At 31.3% G+C, this 20,509-nt stretch overlaps 1 protein-coding gene across 1 annotated transcript in view; it reads right to left on the bottom strand.

The window, feature by feature from the left end:
• The window catches only part of LOC111676161 (transcription factor E2f1), an 88,022-nt gene that overhangs the window by 53,322 nt on the left and 14,191 nt on the right, over positions 1-20,509 (bottom strand). The window lies entirely within an intron of this gene.

The following is a 20,509-nucleotide window of genomic DNA, read 5'->3' as shown; positions in this document are numbered from 1 at the left end:
AAAAAAAATTTTCTAGTTCCTGTGATCGCTAATTAAAATCGTTCTCACCATTTTCAAAAGTAACAACAAAAACATTAAAAAAACTAAATCAAAAACAAACGAACAACATGTGGCAAAAATATATACCACTCCACGTTCATAGACAAGGCATTCATAAATATACGACCACTTTCAAAACTAAAAGAAATCGAACAGGACTTTCAAGAAATTAATTCGATTTTGAGAAAAAGATCGTTCTGTTTCATGATATTTATTATTTAAATATACAACTATTTTCATATATTAATAAATCTCTTAAGGATTTTGTGAAGAATATACTACAAAACCACTCGGTCAACAAAAATATCTGGAAACATTGCCAGATATTCCCACAATCAAAATCTACAAAGCAGTATTCGCAACCAAATTGACCTAAACTGATATCAAGCCATGCCATTTACGTGTGCAGGACTTATTGTAAGGTTATTGTCGAGAACTGTTAGAATCTAATACCAGATGGGAGATATTGATCAAGCTTAATTATAGAGTTAGCAACCATAGAAATATGTTGCGGGATTCCACGTACACATACAAAATAAGTATTGAAAATCGCATACAAAGTAAATTAATAAAGTAGCGACACGATTTGTTGTACAACAAACGTCTACAAAAACCACAGGCAATTTGTTTTTGTTCGAAATACTCACTTGTCAAAATTTGTTTACAAAAATGAACCCATAATTAATGGAAAATATGGCATTATTGTTGTACTTTCCAAAAATATGTTGTTATTTATATAACATTTTTGACAAGTAAGTCCACAAATAGCAAGTTTAAAAAAAATAGTCAGCTGTTCAAATGAGTCTACTTTATAAATTTACTTTGATCGCATATATAGAAACTTCAACAACTGGAGCCCCCAAATTTTATATGGATAATTTTGACTTTCATATAAACATTAGTGAAGTAAATGGACGCATTAGCTAATTTAGGCGTGGAACCTATCAAATAAATCAAATATTAAATCACTATATCCGAGAAAATATAAAACGTAAAGTTCTAAAATGCATTAATTACAAAAATTTTTAAAATTGGTAAACATAGAGTGCTATAGTTCTAAAAGTTTGCACGAACAACTTTGAAATTTATTTTAAAATTTTGATAATTAATTGGCTGTTAGAAATAGGGGTCGTGAAACTTCCCATCCAAATTTTAAACCAGCAACATTAAAATCCACATGGGCATCTCCTATTTGAGTTAAGTAAAAAAAATCGAATATCTTGGAGAATATTGAAGCGGGAATCCATAAATTTTGTACGAACATCTTTTTCATCCATGTGAAATATTGGGTAATGCCTCGCCTTTAATTGCCAATTATTAGAGGCGTGGCGCTCCCATACATATTAATACATATCGAATATCTGGGAAACTATTACATCAAGAATAAACAAATTTTGCACGATCAATATTGAATCCATTAGGACAAATGGACGAACCAGCGATAGCAGGAGTGACATTTCCCACATGAAAACAGCAGACAAGAGAGTTAACTCTTTCACGTATACGGGACACCGATTTCTCAATGTTTTTTTATTTTTTTCTCCATATAGAGCGTAATTTTGAGTTCAGAGCTACAGTAAAATAAGTTATTTCTTAGAATTTGATGTCACTACATGCTAAAAATGATAATATCCTGCGATATCCTTCGTACACACTTTTTCCATTTTTATCTAAATTGATCAATATACGTCAAAATAAGGTGTGTGTGTGTGTTGTGAAGTTATATCCACAAATATTGCAGCGGTTTAGTTTTATGCGTGAAAGGGTTAAAGCTGACTTTCGTCTGCCCATTTGTATGAGGGCTATGCGAAAATGTGAACCGATATTGCCCATTTTCAATACCAAACAAACCTTATTTTTGTAAAATTGTAACTCTCTAGCTCTTTCCGTTCGGTCTCTATATCAATACACAGACTAACATAACTAGAATTTAATAAGGACCCAGAATATATATACTTTGACCAAAATTTTTTTTAGTTTTTTTTTTTTAGTTGAAAAACTCAAAGAAATTTTAAAACTGAATCCTCTAAAAGTGTGTCTCAGAATTGATGATAAAGAGAAAACACTACTTTCCACTTGTTCTATATTTTACTCTTAAACGATAATATTTGTGATTTTATGATAATACAACAAATGAATAAATTCCTTAACAATTCTGTTTCAAAGACAACAATACATATGCCGCCACAATTGATACCCGAACAACAATAAATAAATAAACTTTCGCACATTGTTCTGTGTTAAGAAAGGAGATTCTAGTTCGATGGTTCAATTTAACAACTGACACTTTTTAATGCTTTTAACAGGTTATTACGAAGACGATTCATTCTACTATTTATTTTTATAATTTTTCGTTTGTGTCTCACAAATGCGTTTTTCTTTCAACGACGTTTTCATTTAATATTCTCAGACATTGCAAAGTTTTTTTTTCGAAATATTGTCTATGGTATTTTTTTTTCAATATATTTTTTTAATAGAAATTGATTTTTAGCTGTTGTTATTGTTGCTTTTGTGTGTAGAGTTTTAAAAGTTCATTCTTGAAATTTTTTGCACATTTATGGTTTGTTTGTCTCTTTAATTTTGTTACTTTTTTTCGTTTTTGTACTCGTAACTCACAATCTCGTTGTAGCATTTTCAAAACCGACCGACGAATGGACGGACAAACTTATCTACCGACCGACCATCAGACAAAAATGAAAAACAAAAACAAGTATTGCCGCTTCAAAGCAATGAAAAACTTAAGGATAATGGCCTTTGAAATTGAAATTCTTGTAATGTATAGAAAATCAGAAACCTGAAATTGAATGAATGTCTTCGTCGTTTGTTTTTGTGTTTTTCTTGCATTTAAAAAATAAATGATTTATTTTATTTTTATTCTGATCATCTTGCTCTTTTGTAATACAAATAAATGGAAAATAAAAATAAAATAATTGATGGATTTTATTGGCATAGGAATTATGTACATTTACCTGTAATAAATTACAGAAAAAAACAACAATTTAAAATGTGGAATTGGAAAATTGCAGCAATTAGGAGGTGATAACAAGTAGTTGAATTTTATAATTCCTAGATGGAAAATTACTTTATATAATTAAGAAAATATTTTGAAATGTTATTTATATTTAGTTTTTTGTTTGTTATCCATTGCTTAAGCTACTGTTTTCCTTTATAAATAAGAAATTGGAATTAAGTTTAAGACACTACAGTTTATATGGAGGGCTCTTACCAAAATTTTCTTTACTATTGCCTTTAGTATGATGGTGTTAAAATTACTTTGAATCAAGAGTAACATCAAACTACTACATGGAGTTCAGAGTACATGCTGTTTAAGTATAAGTGGTTCCATAAACACTTTGTTCACTAAGACTTTGGACATGTTGCTAGATACTCCACCCAATGAATTATATATTGGTAAAGATACAGTTCGTACAGTCCAATGACTCATAAATTTAAGCAAACTGGCCAAAAGCAGTTGCATGACAAGTCGTCAATGTGTACTGGACACATTGGAAGGCTATACGCAATCATCGAACGTACCAGATTGCATACCAGACACTGAATATGTTGAAACACAGATCCTGTATAGAATGTCATGGTCAAGCGAAACATTAGAGCAAATACCTACAGGAAGCTTTTGTTACACGGACGGCTCTAAATTGGGACATAAAGCTCCCATAGGTTCGGCTTCTATATTTTAGACCTAGAAACAATACAACGAGGGTTAAATGAACAATATGGATAAAAGACTACCATAAGGACTTTAAGAATAATGCAAATGTGGGTAGAACCTCATTTATAATACGATATGATCCTAACAAGAGCAGAACGTCATGCCTCCTCAAAATGAGCAAGTATGTGGTTATTATGATTACATGATTGCGGACACCGCTATACAATTAGACGTGCGGATTCAGATGAATTTAGAGCATGTATAGAAAACAGTGGAACTCTGGAGCACTTCTTTGCCACTGTCAGGCTTTTATAGAAATTAGATCCAAGTATCTAAAGATTAGAAGGCCACAAAGCTCAACAAGTATAAATTCTGAGGTTTCATATACATTTTATAGGCTTAGCATTTTCAAGAATTATTTGATGATATAAGAATTTCAAAGTTACACTTATCAAGAGGTAATGACCTTGACAATTTTTCATTCGTGTACATCTTCTGATTGCACCATTTACGACGACCCGATATCGGCCGCTAAAGTTTTTGATTGATGGAGGGAAAATATACTTGGTCTCTGGCTTTCAACTTTTTGAGAGGTAAAACTAGATTTCTAAAATCCTTTCCCCAGTAATGGACTAAGACATTATTAAAATTATCTAGATCACAAAATTATTAATTTCTTGCCAAAACATTAAGTTTTACCTATTATTCTTCATTACAAGTTAAAAAATCATAAGAAGAATGTAATTAACAAACAATACTTAATAACTAATCAAATAAATAAATAAAGTTTATTGAACTCAAATCTTTCCAGAGAATATTTTAATATAAATAAAAAAACTAAATGAAAAATATTCCAGAGGCATAATAGTCTAGACCTTTTGTCATGTGTAAAGAAGTATAAATTAAAATAAAAAGAAGAAGAATAAAAAGAAACAACAAAGTAAAACTTAAAGTGAAAGATCGAAAGAAAGCTCTTTCATGTAAATTTTCTACGACAATGCTCTTTAATACACTCTTATCATTAATACTTCTTGTATTTTCGAATATTTGTTCGAATTTAATTTATCGGCAAAATCAATGAAGAAATTTAAAAAAACAAAAAATACATTATGGTTTCATTAAGAACGATATATGGTATATGTATTTAGTTACTAGTCTGGTATAGAGAACAGGAATATAATATGAGTAAATACATATTTTGTTGGAACAATTTTGTCTTCATTCTTGTTGAAGCATTTATGTGGTTGGTCTTTCAAATGATTTCAATGGAATTTCTACTCCTTCGTTTTATGTTCTTAAACAAGAATAGCATAACAAAAGCAACATATTGCTTATAGTATAGTGGTGGGCGTTTAGATAGCACTAGTTAGGAAAATTGTTTTATATTGTCAATGTAAGACACTGACATTAATTGTAAGTTCCGAACCTATTTTGCGGCAATCCTTTGTGAAAAAAATCTTTGATCATAAATTGAAAGACAAAAATTTTTAACCCTTTTATAGAATATCCAAAAAGTTTTGGCACAGAGCTTTATTTAGGAAGCATGCCTCCACATCCATGTCGCATCATATACACTTGACACAAATTCATTTCCAACTGTTTATCCCGCATGCACTCCTCTGCGGGGTATTTGTTATCTTGTTAATAGCAAAGATCTTATTCAAACCAACCTTCTTTACCCGCATATTTGAGTTTAACCCACAGCCATTACGTACATCTTTTAGGGACCTCTGCAATAACAGGTACAAGACAAAGCCTCCGAACCTGCCGAACAATAAATTTATGGTATTAATTAAGTGATCATGTAGATGTACAGAAGTCGAAGAGTTTTATATGCGTACATGCCATGACGACTTGTTAAGGACACTAGTTCATCCATCAAAAAAGAGAAAAAACTGTTTTATATGCGTACATGCCATGACGACTTGTTAAGGACACTAGTTCATCCATCAAAAAAGACAAAAAAAACTGTAAGTACATCAATCACCATTGAATATAGCACACTTCTCATTTATCCGACACACTCACACTAGATATACGGGTGGGTGATGACCGCATATCTCTAAATCCATGCCGCGTCATATACATTTGACACCAACTTATTTCCAACTGTTAGTCCCGCAGGCAATCCTCTGCCTGGTATCTGTCATCATGGTACAGCACCGCAAATTTAAGTTGAAACCACACCCACCCGAAGGGACCTCTTCAATAAGCGGTACTAGCCTTGTGTGCTACACATGGTAACAGATTATATATCTCTCTGGTTTGACCCTAGATATTTGAAAATAGAGGTACTGTTTGCACCTCTTTTCCTCCGAATTGCAATCAGGAAGTAATGGGGCTAGTTCATCAATTCTCAGAGAAAGGGTGGGGCTTTCAAATGAGTAATTATTTTCATACAGTGTCAAAGACTTTCAATTAATATAATTTGGATAATTTAAGTGGCCTCCGGTAGGTTAGTGGTTAGTGTTCTAGTTTGGTAGACCGGAGGTAATGGATTCGATTCCCACCTAAGGACAGGTTAAGAAGCGCACAACAGGCCCGATAGAGGCTAACTAACTAAGTCCCAATGAGCTTTTGAATTTTGAATAAGAGATTTGCAATCTGGAGTAAAGTACAGAATGGCTACTCTATGCTACTTTTTTGTCCGCCACTGTCTTCATGTAACATGGCTATATTCATTACGATGATTTTGTTTTGTTTTCATTATTTTTGTGTTTTTGCAGAAATTATGGTGGCGGCTGGCTGATATTGGAAGGTATTATGTGACCACTAAATCAGTACCCAACTACCAAGTAAATATGGATGAATGTACGACGAGTATAAATTTAAAAATAAACGAATCCATAACGAATCGTAAAAAAGGAAGAAATAGCATATTATTTAGCTGGAAAAGTACGGAAAAAATGAAGTCGAACTTAAAACAGAAACAAAGAGAAAACGTTGCAGAAATACAATAATATGTTGTATATATTAGAGTAAAAGGAAGCCAACCAAGCAAACGATGGAACGAACCACCGATATTTTATTATAAAAAGGGCGCACCTTGTGACATGACTCCCTTATTATTTTCACTCAGGACTCGTGCTGTTGTTGACTGTAAACCATTGTTGTAGTTGTTGTTATTTTGTGCTGCCACAATTCGAAGCGTCAACCAAGAAAAAACATTAAAATAACGATAATAATGTTACTCCACCGGTATAAAAATTTTATTTTCTTTTTTTCTTTATTTGTTTCTTTAACAAGTAAACTTTAATAAATTTTCTCTTAAATTTGTTTGCTCTTGTTTTGCTGTTCTTCTTACTTTTATTTTTTCTGTTTAAATATCCTTTGGCATTTCACTTTTTTCACAAATATTTTGAGGCGTAAATGTTTCATATTGTCTATATTGATACTTGTATATAAGTTGTGGTCCCAAATTGTATTATCAATCAGCAATATTTTTGTGCTTTACCTCCAGAACACACATTTCTATAAATTTTGTTTTAAAGCCAAATGATTGACTGTTTGTTGGTTTGTCAGTTGGTCGGTCGGTCTATACGTATTGCTGCTGCAGTTTTTATTATTGTTATTGAATGATGAGAATTTGTGGTTTTTATGAAAACTTTCAAATTTCAACTGTGGCTGTTTGTGGATTTCCATTTTTGTGGTTAGGTTGTTATATTATTATCAAATTGATTTTACATACAGAAAGAAGGTTGACCTGTTTTTTATGTATTTTTGATAATTTCAGATATAATTTATTAATTTGTAAAACATTGTGCAACATTTGGTAATGTCATCAATTAAAATGTTTTGTTGAATTTAAGGTCATAGAGAATTGAAGGAGGAGGAAGGTGGAGAAGGAAGATTTGTTGAAATCGATTAAATGTTTTGTTGAATTAAGTTTCACTCAAAAACCTAAGAAGAAAAGGAACTCCCCGTTTTCTAATACACAGTCAAAGCCAAGCCACACTCAAAGGAACCTCAAAAGCAATCTTAAAAAAGCCCCGAAAATTGAGGAAGGAGAAGCTGGATGGTGGAAAAGGAAAATAGTCGCCATCTTACGCCAAAGTTGCCAGAAGAAGACACCGGGACGATCTCTGAGAAGCAGTTTACGATGCCGGTAATTTGATAGGCAATATTCCAATAGACTAGAAGAGTAAGGTGGTGGAACCAAGCAATTGCTTTAAAAGATAAACAACCAATAGAAAACGTAAGCTGCAAGTTCAGCATGGTCGTGATTTTGATGAGGTTTGCATCTCACCAATGTGTTAGTACCGTGGATTTGCACTCGTGGTATGAAATTGTCATTATTGTTTGAGTATAAAGAGCATTTTTGTCATAGTATCATAATGTCAAATCGGCACAGAAATTTGAAGACACACAAGAAACATTTCGGGTAATTTTATACGCCTTTTTGTCCGGTATCATTCTTGAAAAGGAATCATGTATCGGAAATTATTAAACAAAATTTTAATGAAATTTGTTCGCTTATAAATTCTGTAGAGAATTGATCTGAAACTTTCTGAACTTTGTACGAATTCAAACAGAAACAAAGCATTTTATTTTCGAGCTTCTTTTCAATGAAAATCTTTGGTGCTCTTCAAAAGAGTTCTTCGACTTATTTCGCATTATCTCTCTATTGGTTTATAAAGAGTAAACTAAGTATTTGTGTTTTTTGCCGAGTTTCACCATCTGATCAATATTGTCTACAAATGTATATCATTTAAGTGTCCATGCTTTAACTGAATAAATTACTTTCATGTTAATTTACAAAAAAAAAATTCAAATCAATAAATTTCAATAAAAAATATTTATTTTCGATCAAAAGATTAAACTATTATATTAAATACTATTAAATAAATAGCTTTCAATATATTATGTTTGTTAGCATGTTAAGATTTGACACAACTTCCGCTACGATTTTAGAAAACTACAGAAAAAACATCTTTACATTTCATATTTATATTTAAAAAGAAAAAAAAGAGTGTAAACTAATGTACGCGGTTAAAGTAAAAACATAATTGTGACCAATGCAAAAATAAAAAATCGGAAAGGAAATACACTATGATTGCAATTGTGGCCCCCCACGCAATTGAACAAACATACAACAACAAAAACAACGACCTCAGAAATCTTTTAGATGAAACAACAACAATCGCTTCAGCAGCAGAGGCAAAGGAATCCTCCTATGTAAAGCGTCGAGACGTGCCAGACAAATCAACCAAGAACGAAAGCAGCAGAACAACAACAACGAGTTGTGTAAAGAAGCGAAAAGAAATCAAGTACACGAGCAAAATGTAGCAAAGTGAAAAAATAAATAAATAAAAACAAACGGCGAAAAAAGGATAAAAAAGTGAAAAGAGGAGAATTCTACAACGTTGTAATCATATCAAGTGCAATATAAGAAAACAAATCTACAGCAACATTAACAACATCAATAGCAACAGCAACAAATACAATGCAAACAACACAGAAATCAACAACAGCAAAAACAACCACAAACCATGAATGGAATTTTGTAAATATTGTTTTCATTTATACTCGTACCAGCTTCGTACTCGTAAATCAGCGGCCGGTATGAAGTGAATATGAGGCAGAGTTTTTTCGGTATAGATGGGGTACATTGACATATTTAGCCCTATTCCGAAAAATAATTCTCTGGAAAAATTTTTTACTCCTATCTCTAAAACACAGAGAACGTATAATTTCCATCACTATTCTCAGGGTTTTCGAAACGAATACTCTTTGCATGCGGACCACTGCTCTTAACATGGACGTTTGGTTGGATGTATGGATGAATCGATGAGAATAACAAACCATCAACACCAACTACAATAAAAACAACAGCAAGAATACAAAATACTCCATAGACTGTTGACTACGTGAATGCATAAAAACGTGATGTGATTGTACTATCTTTAGCTTTAAAGATACAGAATGCACGAGAACGAACAATGTTTAAAATAATAGCGCAGATCTGGGCGGCGCAACCATTTTCCGTCGACGGCGGTATCTAAATTGTCGGCTCAATTTAACTTTTTCTTAAGAAATTGACCTATAAGCGTTTATTATATTGAAAAATTGTATGTATAATAGTCTGTTATATATAAACCTGTCTCTATATAAGTTTTTTCTAAAAAATGTAGTTTCAATATTTTACTATTAGCACGATATTCTGTTACAACTCTTTTCAATTAGCCATAAATTAGTGACAACTCCGTTCGAATTGGTTAAATTATTTTGTAAAATATATGTGCGAATCCAATCTTTATTAGTGGCTAAGTTTATGCCGTCTAAGCTTTTGAGCCCAAAGAAGGGCTGACCATAGAAAAGAATTCATTAACGCTTGACAGACTGTAATACCATTGGGAAACCACCCATATCCAGTACCACACTAACACTAGGCAAAAATTAGGTTCTTGATAAAAAAAAAATTGATTAATGGCTGCTGAAGAGCAGTGCACGGATTTGTTAAGGTTGAGTATGAACTTAGGTACCATCCGTTTGCTCTAGATAAAGCTGTAACAAGGTCACGTAATTATTGCAGATTGAATAAGACCAATGCTATTTTATTATACTCTTCTGTCCATGCCAAAGACATTCGTAGTCAAAGAAACCCCTCTTCACTTGCATGCCTTCAGGCCGAACGAAGTATTTCCACGCGGCGTCTCACTTGCAGCTAAAATATTGGGTGTGTATGTTCACAATTTTAATCTGGCCACTTGTGACTGTGTAAGTTTGTGGGATTTTTGTGTAGAAGGACACAATCAGCAACACCAACAACAAACACAAAAACACGAAATGGAACGAAACGCTAAGGAGAAGATTGACTTTGAATGTGGAAACGAAAACAATTCGATGTCGGCATTGTCACAACAACAACTCCATGATGTCTACACTTGTCACTTATTATTGTAGTAGTTGTTGTTGTTGCTATTATATAAAAATTTCATAACAGAGACGGAGAAGAAACATGATAGAAGGATGTATGAAGAGTGGGAATGATGGAAACTTAAGTTAAATTACATTTGCAAAAAAAGGTTTTATAACTTTCTAGTAATTTTATTAGAAAAGGAATAGCGAATTTTAGGGTTTGACAAACACTCATTAGGAATATTTAAATATCGTTACCTAAGGAACTAATAGTTTTTGAAATTCAATGAGAACAATTGTGTTCTTAAAGACATTTTTTGGAATATTGAAAAGTACTTTTCTATTTTCTTTTTCATAAAATTTTATTTTCTCTTTTATCTACTCTTTATATATTTTTTGAATTTCGCTATCGAGTGATTAATTATTGTTAGAGTTTAAGTTAACCTAATCTTTATTATTAATTATATTAGAAACATTAAAAACGCTTTTAATTTTGCAACAATTTACACATTATGATTTAATAAAAAAAATCCAACAATTTTTAGTCTAATTATGTAATAAAATCATTTAAGAAGACTTTAAATAAGTTTTACTATAAACAATTCAAAGCTGCAATACCGGCTAACAGCATATTTCAAATTGACCCCAAGGAAATTTTCAAATAAGAAAATTCTAAATTGCTAATACTGACTGGTATTTACTTAAAACAAACTTTACAACTGCACAAATCTTTATTTAAGTACAACTATTATCCTTAAAAATAAATCATCTTCCCATGCCTCCAAACTATTTATTTGACTTCATTTTATTGTCTACTTCAAATTGCTGTCTGGTATGAAGTAAAACTGAGACATACAAAAATAATAAAATAAAAAACAGACGCACAGCAAACAGCATTTTGTAATTCTTTCAAGCAACTCCAGACACTTTACAATAATAAAAGGAAAGATGAACACAAAAAACGATGAAGAGCAAAAAAAAAAAAAGAAGGACAAAAAACAAACTGGATTTGTCTTGTCTCGAACTAATGAAAAAAACAGAAAATTGCTACGAAAAAAAGTAGCAGCATCTTCACTACGAATTGAAAATATTTGTTGCAATTTTTGTTTACTTTTGCTGCAGCATCCAACCATTCGAACAATATTACACTATACACTCTGTTGCACAGAAAACATCATTATCATCTTGTAGCTCAGTCTAAGCTCATGTGCAAACTGAATGAAAAAAAAATTACAAAAAAAGAAACAAAATCATTTTCTCTGTGTCATTGTGTTCTTATAATGGGAGGCGATTGTTGTTCGGTCGGCTTATATAACACATCAAATACAGTGCTTTGGGAGCTTAGTAGACATCGTTATCCAACACCAATGTGTTAAACCATCGCTTTAAAATATTTTAAAAGTAGAGTCAAGCAGAGATTTAAAACAAACTGCGTGAATTTGACAGTAAGTCTGTTATTAGAACATTTTCTGTTGTCTACTCGACATTATTACCAACCATTAGACCCTAGAGTTGTCCTGGCTAACAGATAATAAAGACAGATGAACTTGTTAAAATCGACTAGAGATCGATTGGACTAGCTTCCCGACTTCATTTTTGTAAACTTTCCACGTCAAATGGCTAGTCACCTGGGCAGTTGGTGGAGCCTAGCCACCCTAAGTGGTAGGTAAAATATATATTACGAGAGCAGCTGCGACCTTTTTCTTGCGCATACTAGGAGGCTTAATCTCCATTTAATAACTACACTAGAAGTTGATACAGAAAAGATAAAAACGGTAGAACATAGAGTAGGTATTTTTTACCGATTTAACAAACAACAACCTTATTTCTGAATGTCTGAATGAATATTTCATTCAATATTTCATTCATTCACTTTTTAGTTTAGGGCTTTATGGCCCCAATTGCGTTACTTGCAATTTAATTCCAAATTGGTTTAAAACAATTCCTTACAGAATGACTAAAGTCGATTTGACTCCAAGACTATTCAAGTGAATGCCAAGACTACTCAAGTGAATACCAATGTCTACCGAAGTGAATACCAATGTACAATGTCTACCTAAGTAAATTGCCAAATTATGTGGTCAGACAGTTGAATGATCACATCGTGGATACGAATTTATTCTATATACAATGTTTTGAGAAGTTGTCCCCCAGTTGACCGGGTTCATAAAGGTTTATCTTTTAATAACGAGAGAATAAGAGATGTCAAAATCCTTGTCCAAGATAAATGACCACTTCTTTGTTACTATACACTGGGAGATAAGGATGCCGATGAATTTTTGATTCTGGTTTTTGGAATGATCCTCCTAAGTTTTGGTATAACAGAACCACAAAAGGCCAGCCAAATATCTTTAACATAGGCAATAGTTGCCGGATGTGTCGAATTTGTTTCATACAATATAGAATAGTCGCAGATAAGTTGAAGACGTGACGGCATCCAGATATTCTCTATCCGCTTCTTACATAGGGAATGGAAATTTCATATATCATACGCAAACTCAAGGATAAATTTAACTGCATGTTAATCATTCCTCGATGAAGTAATTAGTTAAGATTTTGTGCTATGGTAAAGATATCCAATTTTAAAATTACAAATTGAATATCATCTATTTTATTCTTTACTATTGCAATTTGAAAAATAATCTCATTAACATAGAATTCATTTGGAAATGGTGCTAATTCTTTGACTGAATAACTATTTCATAGATATCATGCAATTTTGTTGTTATTGCATTTTCATCGTTCGCTATTTGGTGGTGGCGATGATGATGATGAGAGTAGAAAGAAAAACATGTATAGAAATCGATGATGTCTAGATTTTTTTTGTCTGCAGTAGTATTTGCCTAGTGGTACGGAAACTTTTGTTACCCCTTTTAATTCGTGTTTTTTTTTATTTTCTTAGTCTAAATCTATTAGTTTTTATATTTTTTTCATTTTTATTTTTGTGAGATTAACAACAAAGAAGGCGTTATAGCAATAAGTGCTAATTCATATTGGGATGCAGCAGCTAAAGAACGAAAAGTAATCTTTGTAAACATTTTGAAATATTCAAATACATACATACTGCATACATACACACACGCATACACATATGTTGCAACAATGTTGCGCATTGAATTAAGTAGTAAAGAAATTAAATGATGTACGTTATTTATGTTTGAATATAAAAGAAAATTTAGGTTAAAATGTCTACAACTTGTCAAGTCTTTACTTTATTTAATAACCCATAATTATTTCCAGCTTTATGGGATTAAATCCAAAGTATCTTTAAAAATTTAATGTAGATTGCTAGAGATAATATATGTATTTACTGCGGGCGGTTGGTTAGTAAATATAAATACTTGCAAGAAAAAAATAATTTGGATTTTAAGGGACCGATTTGTAAAAAATAAATCAAGTTTGCTGGATAAAAATCAAATAAGTTAGAAATTAAAAGGGAGTAAGCAATATCGAAATTTTTTGAATGTTTGAATGTTTTCTATGAGTATATGTATGTAAAATTTATAGTGAAATGTAAACATGTCAGCAATGATTCGAAGATGAATTAATTTGAGTCTTTGCAATTCAATATCCTTCAAAATATCCTATGAACTTAGTCTCAGAATTTAGCCAACTGCAATAGCCTTTAAATGACATTCTTGTGGACTTAATACAGATATACAATATTTTATTAGACACTTTCGAATATGTTTTTTAGAATAGGTTTAATTACATTTTTATGGAGTCATAGTTTGACTGAATCCATTTCGAGCATATGGTTCTCCCACTTTAGTTTTCGATCAAAATAATTGAAATCCGAAGAAAAACGCCTAAGCCCCTATCGGACCTGCTGTGCGCTCACCCCATAAGATCTTTAAAGTTATAAACTAAACTGAGTACAGTCATAATGTCATTTTTCATTAAAGACATCTGTTGATTTGTATTAGATATTTGTTTATGAAGCTCCTGAGGTAGTATTAGCAGCAGCATTAACACAACAACATCACCTGCTTTTCTAGATTTGTTTTTCTTTCTTAATAAATTTTCTTTTATTTTTTTTGTGTTGCTTTTGGTTTTCTATGTAAATCTAGGATTTAAGAAAACAATTTGTCCTTCTGGTTTATTTACTTGCAAGTTGCAACCCTAAATACGTTTACTCGAGTTCTTGTAATCTTACAACATCTGCTGTTTATTTAATGTAAGTGTGTGTAAATGCTAGTCTGTGTGTGTGTGTGTGTCTGTTTATCAGCCTTCAAACTACTGTCTGGCCAAGTTATCCATATTATCCCTTTTACAATTAACATGACTTTAAATTAAAGTACAGACATGAACTACATTAACTTATGTTACTTATTTTTTCAATTAATTGTTATTTCAACAGGATCGTTTGTTTATACAACCTTTGATGTCTGATCCACAACAAGTGAGTTATTTAACATAATTTATAGTTTCAAAACCAAAACATTTTAAATCATTAGAATTTACACAGTCTGCTAATATTTTTATTTTGTTAGAACTTTTTCAAATGCAAATTTCATCTTATGACTCATTTTTGTGCCGATCTTTCTTTAGCCGATCAAAAAAAAAAACCAAAGAGGAAATCATAAATCATAATAGCTCGTCATGCGTCATTTCAATTCATTCTTTATGCTGACTTGTCTCTTCTTGAATTGAGTTCTCTTGACTTTAATTTAATTAATATTTTATACAATTTCTAGCTATTTTGTATGGTTTTTAGCCGGTCTACACACATGTGTATTGTTGTGTTATTGCAGATCCGCTAAAACGAACATGTAATTTTGAACATGTGTTAGGAAGGAATGCGGTTTTTTTATTTTATAGTCTCATCATGTTTATCATGTTAATAAAGTTTTTCAGTTACATATTTATTTCCTTTGAACAGAATTAGGAAAATAACAAATGCATAACCAACGAATATAATGTTGCTGGTATCAACCACGCCGCACTTATTCTATATATTCTGCAGTTCACAAGATTAGCTGGATCTGAGTAAGTGCTTATGTAACGTGAGCATATATGTTTTTTAAATGCTTTCAGAATGTACTTTACAGTTTTGAATATAAAATAAAAATGTACTTGGTTTTCCCCAACAATTAGCTTGTCCGAAAGACAGAACACCTGAGTTCAAAATGTAATAGGTTTTTCACACGATCTAATAAAACCCTCTATTTATAATGATTGTTGGTTAAGAGTGTTTGGGACTCCGACAGGACAACTCCCCTCTTTAGATGTTGTATTATGTAATATAAGAAATTTTAAGACGTCCATAAATTTAGGCCCAGATATATCACCAAGGTTGAATATGAAGTAGCTGCCATGACTGTTTCCCTTAACCTTTAGAGCAAGGCATTGATTATAAGGTGGCTTGTGCATTTCTCATTGAAAGAAGACCACAATAAATTGGTCCCTTTACAAAGGTAGTGTCGATAAATATGCATATCGTACAGACTGACATTATCGCTAAAATTTCAGCCTGAAAATCGCTGCAATGAAATTTACAGGCTGGACAATTTTGGAGGTACTTTGCGTACAGGAGAAAGGTATCAAATTCTCTAAAATTGCCCGAAACACCTATCATCAAGAACACATTCGTTTACTGCAAGAGTAGGTGTCTTCCCCTAAGTGCTGGCCAAAAAAGATGACTTACACGGTGTCCACGTAAATTACATCGGAACACCGCATACATGTAGACGAAGGGACGCAATATCATACTTATTATAATGTTGCTCCTGAAATGATATCATCTCATATTTAACAGTATAGTGCATACAGAGTTATGCGCATGATCCTTTCAATCGTAAATTTCCAAAAATACAACTAAGCATCCACTTCTTTAATACAACATCTTTAATATCCCTTCTCAAGATCTTTCAAAAACGAAAGAAGTTAATTTTGTGTATTTTCATTTAACACGATTTCTTGCACTTTACATCTTATTATTGATGTAATTGATCTTAGTTCAATCACTTTAAAGAGATATAATTTCCCTCCAAATACAAAGTAATAAAAATTATGCACTAAGTAGGTTGATTAACAGGAACTTGATTATTTCAATCATTATTACATTTTTTACTTCACTTTATTATTGTAGTGTGTGTGTGTGTGTGTGTGGTGTGCAAAGAACACAACCACATTAACCACAATATACAAGTGCAAAAAACATTAAATTAAAATAATGTATTATAGTCGAACAAGACCGACTATATGATGCCATAAAGCATCTTGTTTGAGAGTTGGATGTTATAATAAATCGATTCTTAATCGAGTTTGGAAAAATGACTTTTTTTTATATTTAAATTAAAGCACAATGCCGATAACTGTACAAAATTTATGATAGAAAATATTCTACTGGGGTTTAAGTTAGACAGAACCCTTAGCAACTTGGAGCTGGTTACAAACGTCAAAACCTTTCCACTATGGTAATAGTAGGGTATAAAAAAAGAATGAAATAAAAAACAAATCATTTCGATAATTTCTTAAGTTTATGGCATGGAATACACGCGATACTGACAACCAACCAGTAATAAAACAAAAAATAAAAAATAAACAAAAATTAAATAAAACTACATTTAAGTTTAAGAAAAAACAAACTAAATAAATAATTATTGCAAAAATAACTTTTTTTACACATCCGCTGATTACACCCGTACGGATTCAATATGAAAAGTTTATTTTTAAATTAGAACTTTGAATCAAAACAGAATGATACCAACAAGAAAAAAATACAATTTAAGAAAATTTCCAACTTCAATCAATATTAAATAGAGCACAAAATAAAAATGGCATTAAACTGGGTTAGAAAATTAAATAAACAAAACAGAAAAATACGTTTCTTTATTTTTTTTTAAGATTTTGATTTGTTACACGTACTACGATGGATTACAGCTTCATTGGAATTTAATGGAGGGAATAATTTTAATATTTTTAATTATACTAATTGTAGTCATAGTTTAGTAGAAGCACAGATAGTTTCTCAAACAAGATTTTTAAATGAAATCAATTATTTCTTCTTAATGTTGATTTGTTTCAAATCGGGAACCACCTGATTTCAGACATCGTCAAATGGGCTATTTAATTAATTAATATGTATTCTGCGAAATAATCAATAAATTTACAATATTTTTATATTATCTTAACTTTCTTCTCTTTCTCTTTTCGCTCCACTGTTCATAATTTCTGACGACATAAAACAATACAGTTTATCAAAAAAGTATAATATTTGACGTATGTGTATATACATTTCGAAAGTGTCGTGGTGTATGTTTTAGTACAAACACATTATTTTTGTTTTTATGTAAAAATAATCAATTATTGTAAATTTAAAGCGCCAACAAATAAATGCTTTTTTATGATTATTTTTACGTTTATACCCCATGCTAAGATAACAGATACAACAACTACAGACATACGAGATTGGTACAAATATCACTATGAACAACTACAAACAATTCATAACCGTCATTGTCATCAGCAAAAGCAATACCAACAGACAGCGACATCAACGACGTCAACATCATTTTCATTATTTTTGCTTATGAAATCTCCTAAAATATATACGTGAACAGTTTTGGTGACCTAATTAGCAGATTCTTTAGAAAAATACATATACATACATGTATGTAATATATCTCTGAAATAAAAAAAAAATACTTTTTAAGTACTTTTTAGATATAAAAAATATATATTTTTTAATGATTGTAATTAGAAGCTTATTTTAAACGTGAAGATGAAGTAGAGACAGTATAAATGCTTTCAAATGATTATGTGATTCATTCCAGATTTCACAAACTATTGAAAGAAATTAAAAGCTTGTATATCTACTAATCGTTATGTGATTAATTGTTAGAAATATCGATCTATAACATCGTTTTGTTGACGCATAGCTGCGTGCTATCAACCAGAGTTATAAGTTTTTAAATTTTTTTTAAATCTCAAAAGTATCACAACAAGACCTTATGCAGCATGAACACTTCTTACGGAATATGATATTATTTGTTCGGCATCGAAATAGTTCAACGATTTATAAATCTTTTGTAAAAAGTGTCCACCAAATGTCCAAGTTTAAAAGATTCTTGGAATGACATGGTAATAATTGCGAACCTACAATTCTCCTATATATAATTTACAGACTAAAAGGTCCTGATCCTCTACCACCGTATAATACTACCCGAATATAAATGATTTTTTAAATTTCCTCAAAAAAAAAAAATAATAAAACAATCTTTATTAGAATTAGTATTAGTATAGATCTCCAAAAGACATACAATTCGGCTATAAGAGATCATTTCAAATATAAAAAACTCGTCTCTTGAAAGACACTTGGACTCTCTTAAGCCTACTGTAATGACTTTTAAAAATCATAAGTAAAATTCAATAGTTTTGGAAGGCTGCTGAAATCGGGACAAACGAACAAAGTTAAAGTGTACTGAAAACAATTAATTGAAGAGTACAATTATAATATTACATAATGATAATGATCTTCCACACATTTAAAGATCAGTTAAAACACTATTTAGAAAAAATGGATTCTGATATTTTACCTTATCAGTCGTATAGTCCTGGACTTGCCTCAAAACGGGGTATCCTAAATTAGCTTTATTGGTTTTTGGAGAAAACTTACCACCGCCTTTTTGTGACTTCTAAAAAACACACTGGTGGCAATTTTCGTCCAAGTACAAGCACTTTGTTCGTATACCAGAGCTACCTAATCCCTGACAATGGCTGACATGTTGTTTAACTTATGGAATACAAAAACATTCCGTTTACTATCACGCATTTGAAATGCAACTGAAGACCTTAATATGTTTGTCATCCGAATAAGATGTTGTGCATCCATCACCATTCAACCCAGTACGTAACCTGCACATGAAACGCTAAGAGGACACTCCAATAACTTCGAGCTGGTTTATATAGTTCTCTGGTTTTACCCCATTTGACACCACCAGTACATATCCCCGGAGAAAGATTTATCCCATCGTTTTACGTTTCTGCATACACGGTGATGAAAGCGAAATTCGAAGGCAAGACATTTTTGATTTCAAACTATCAGAGTTTACTAAAGAGTAAGGCTTCAAAGCCTCAAAGATTTAAAAGTAGTCATATGTGTGATTACCCCATGCTATTTTGTTAACCAGTACTGTATATTAGCAAAAATAGCGGCACATAAGCAAATATTAAAACAACCAAATCCATATTCACACACTGAATCCGACAACGGAAGCATTTAGGGTGTAACAATGTTTACAAATGTCAACTACAACTTCACTCCTCTTCATCCGATTTAACACAAATCCCAGATCCAATTTAATGTCATAAATGTTTCTTGTTTTCCATTTTTTATGTTTTTCTCTCTGTAACGTTATCTCTCAATGTAAAAATAAAAAATGCTTTTGTTTTTACTGCTGTTTTTCGTACGATTTAGAACATGTTTTTGTGTGCCATCGTTGAACTAATAGTCGTTTTTTTCCTTTTTCAATATTTTATTTCGATTTTTATTTTATTTCTGTAGTACGAGAAAGTTCTTGTAAATGCATCAGTTGTTTTTAATGTTTTTATTTAGTATACATACTTCACTTATTTTTTGTTTGTTTTTTTTTTCAAATATAAAAAAGAAATTTATTAATTTTTTGCGAAATTATTTCGTATTTATAACCATTTCAATTTACTCCATTAAAAATTACTTGTGCTAAAGGTGGCGATAATATTCGAATAACAGAATTTATTAAATTTTCGAATTAAATGTTTAATGAATTGCTCCTAAGACATTAGGGTGGAAAAACTAAATATATTTATTTTTCAGATCGAATTTACAGCAACAATGTATAAAAAAACACACCCACCGAAAATGAAAATTTTGTTCATTCTATGTTACCATTTCTCGATATGTTTGTCCTGACGTCAATATTTGGTGAGATGGATCAAAGGATAAAAATAGACTATATG

This window comes from Lucilia cuprina, chromosome 4, assembly GCF_022045245.1.
Source record: "Lucilia cuprina isolate Lc7/37 chromosome 4, ASM2204524v1, whole genome shotgun sequence".
In the NCBI taxonomy this organism is placed as follows: domain Eukaryota; kingdom Metazoa; phylum Arthropoda; class Insecta; order Diptera; family Calliphoridae; genus Lucilia; species Lucilia cuprina.
The sequence above is the reverse complement of the archived record's forward strand: the minus strand, read 5'-3'. Positions and strand labels throughout refer to the sequence as shown.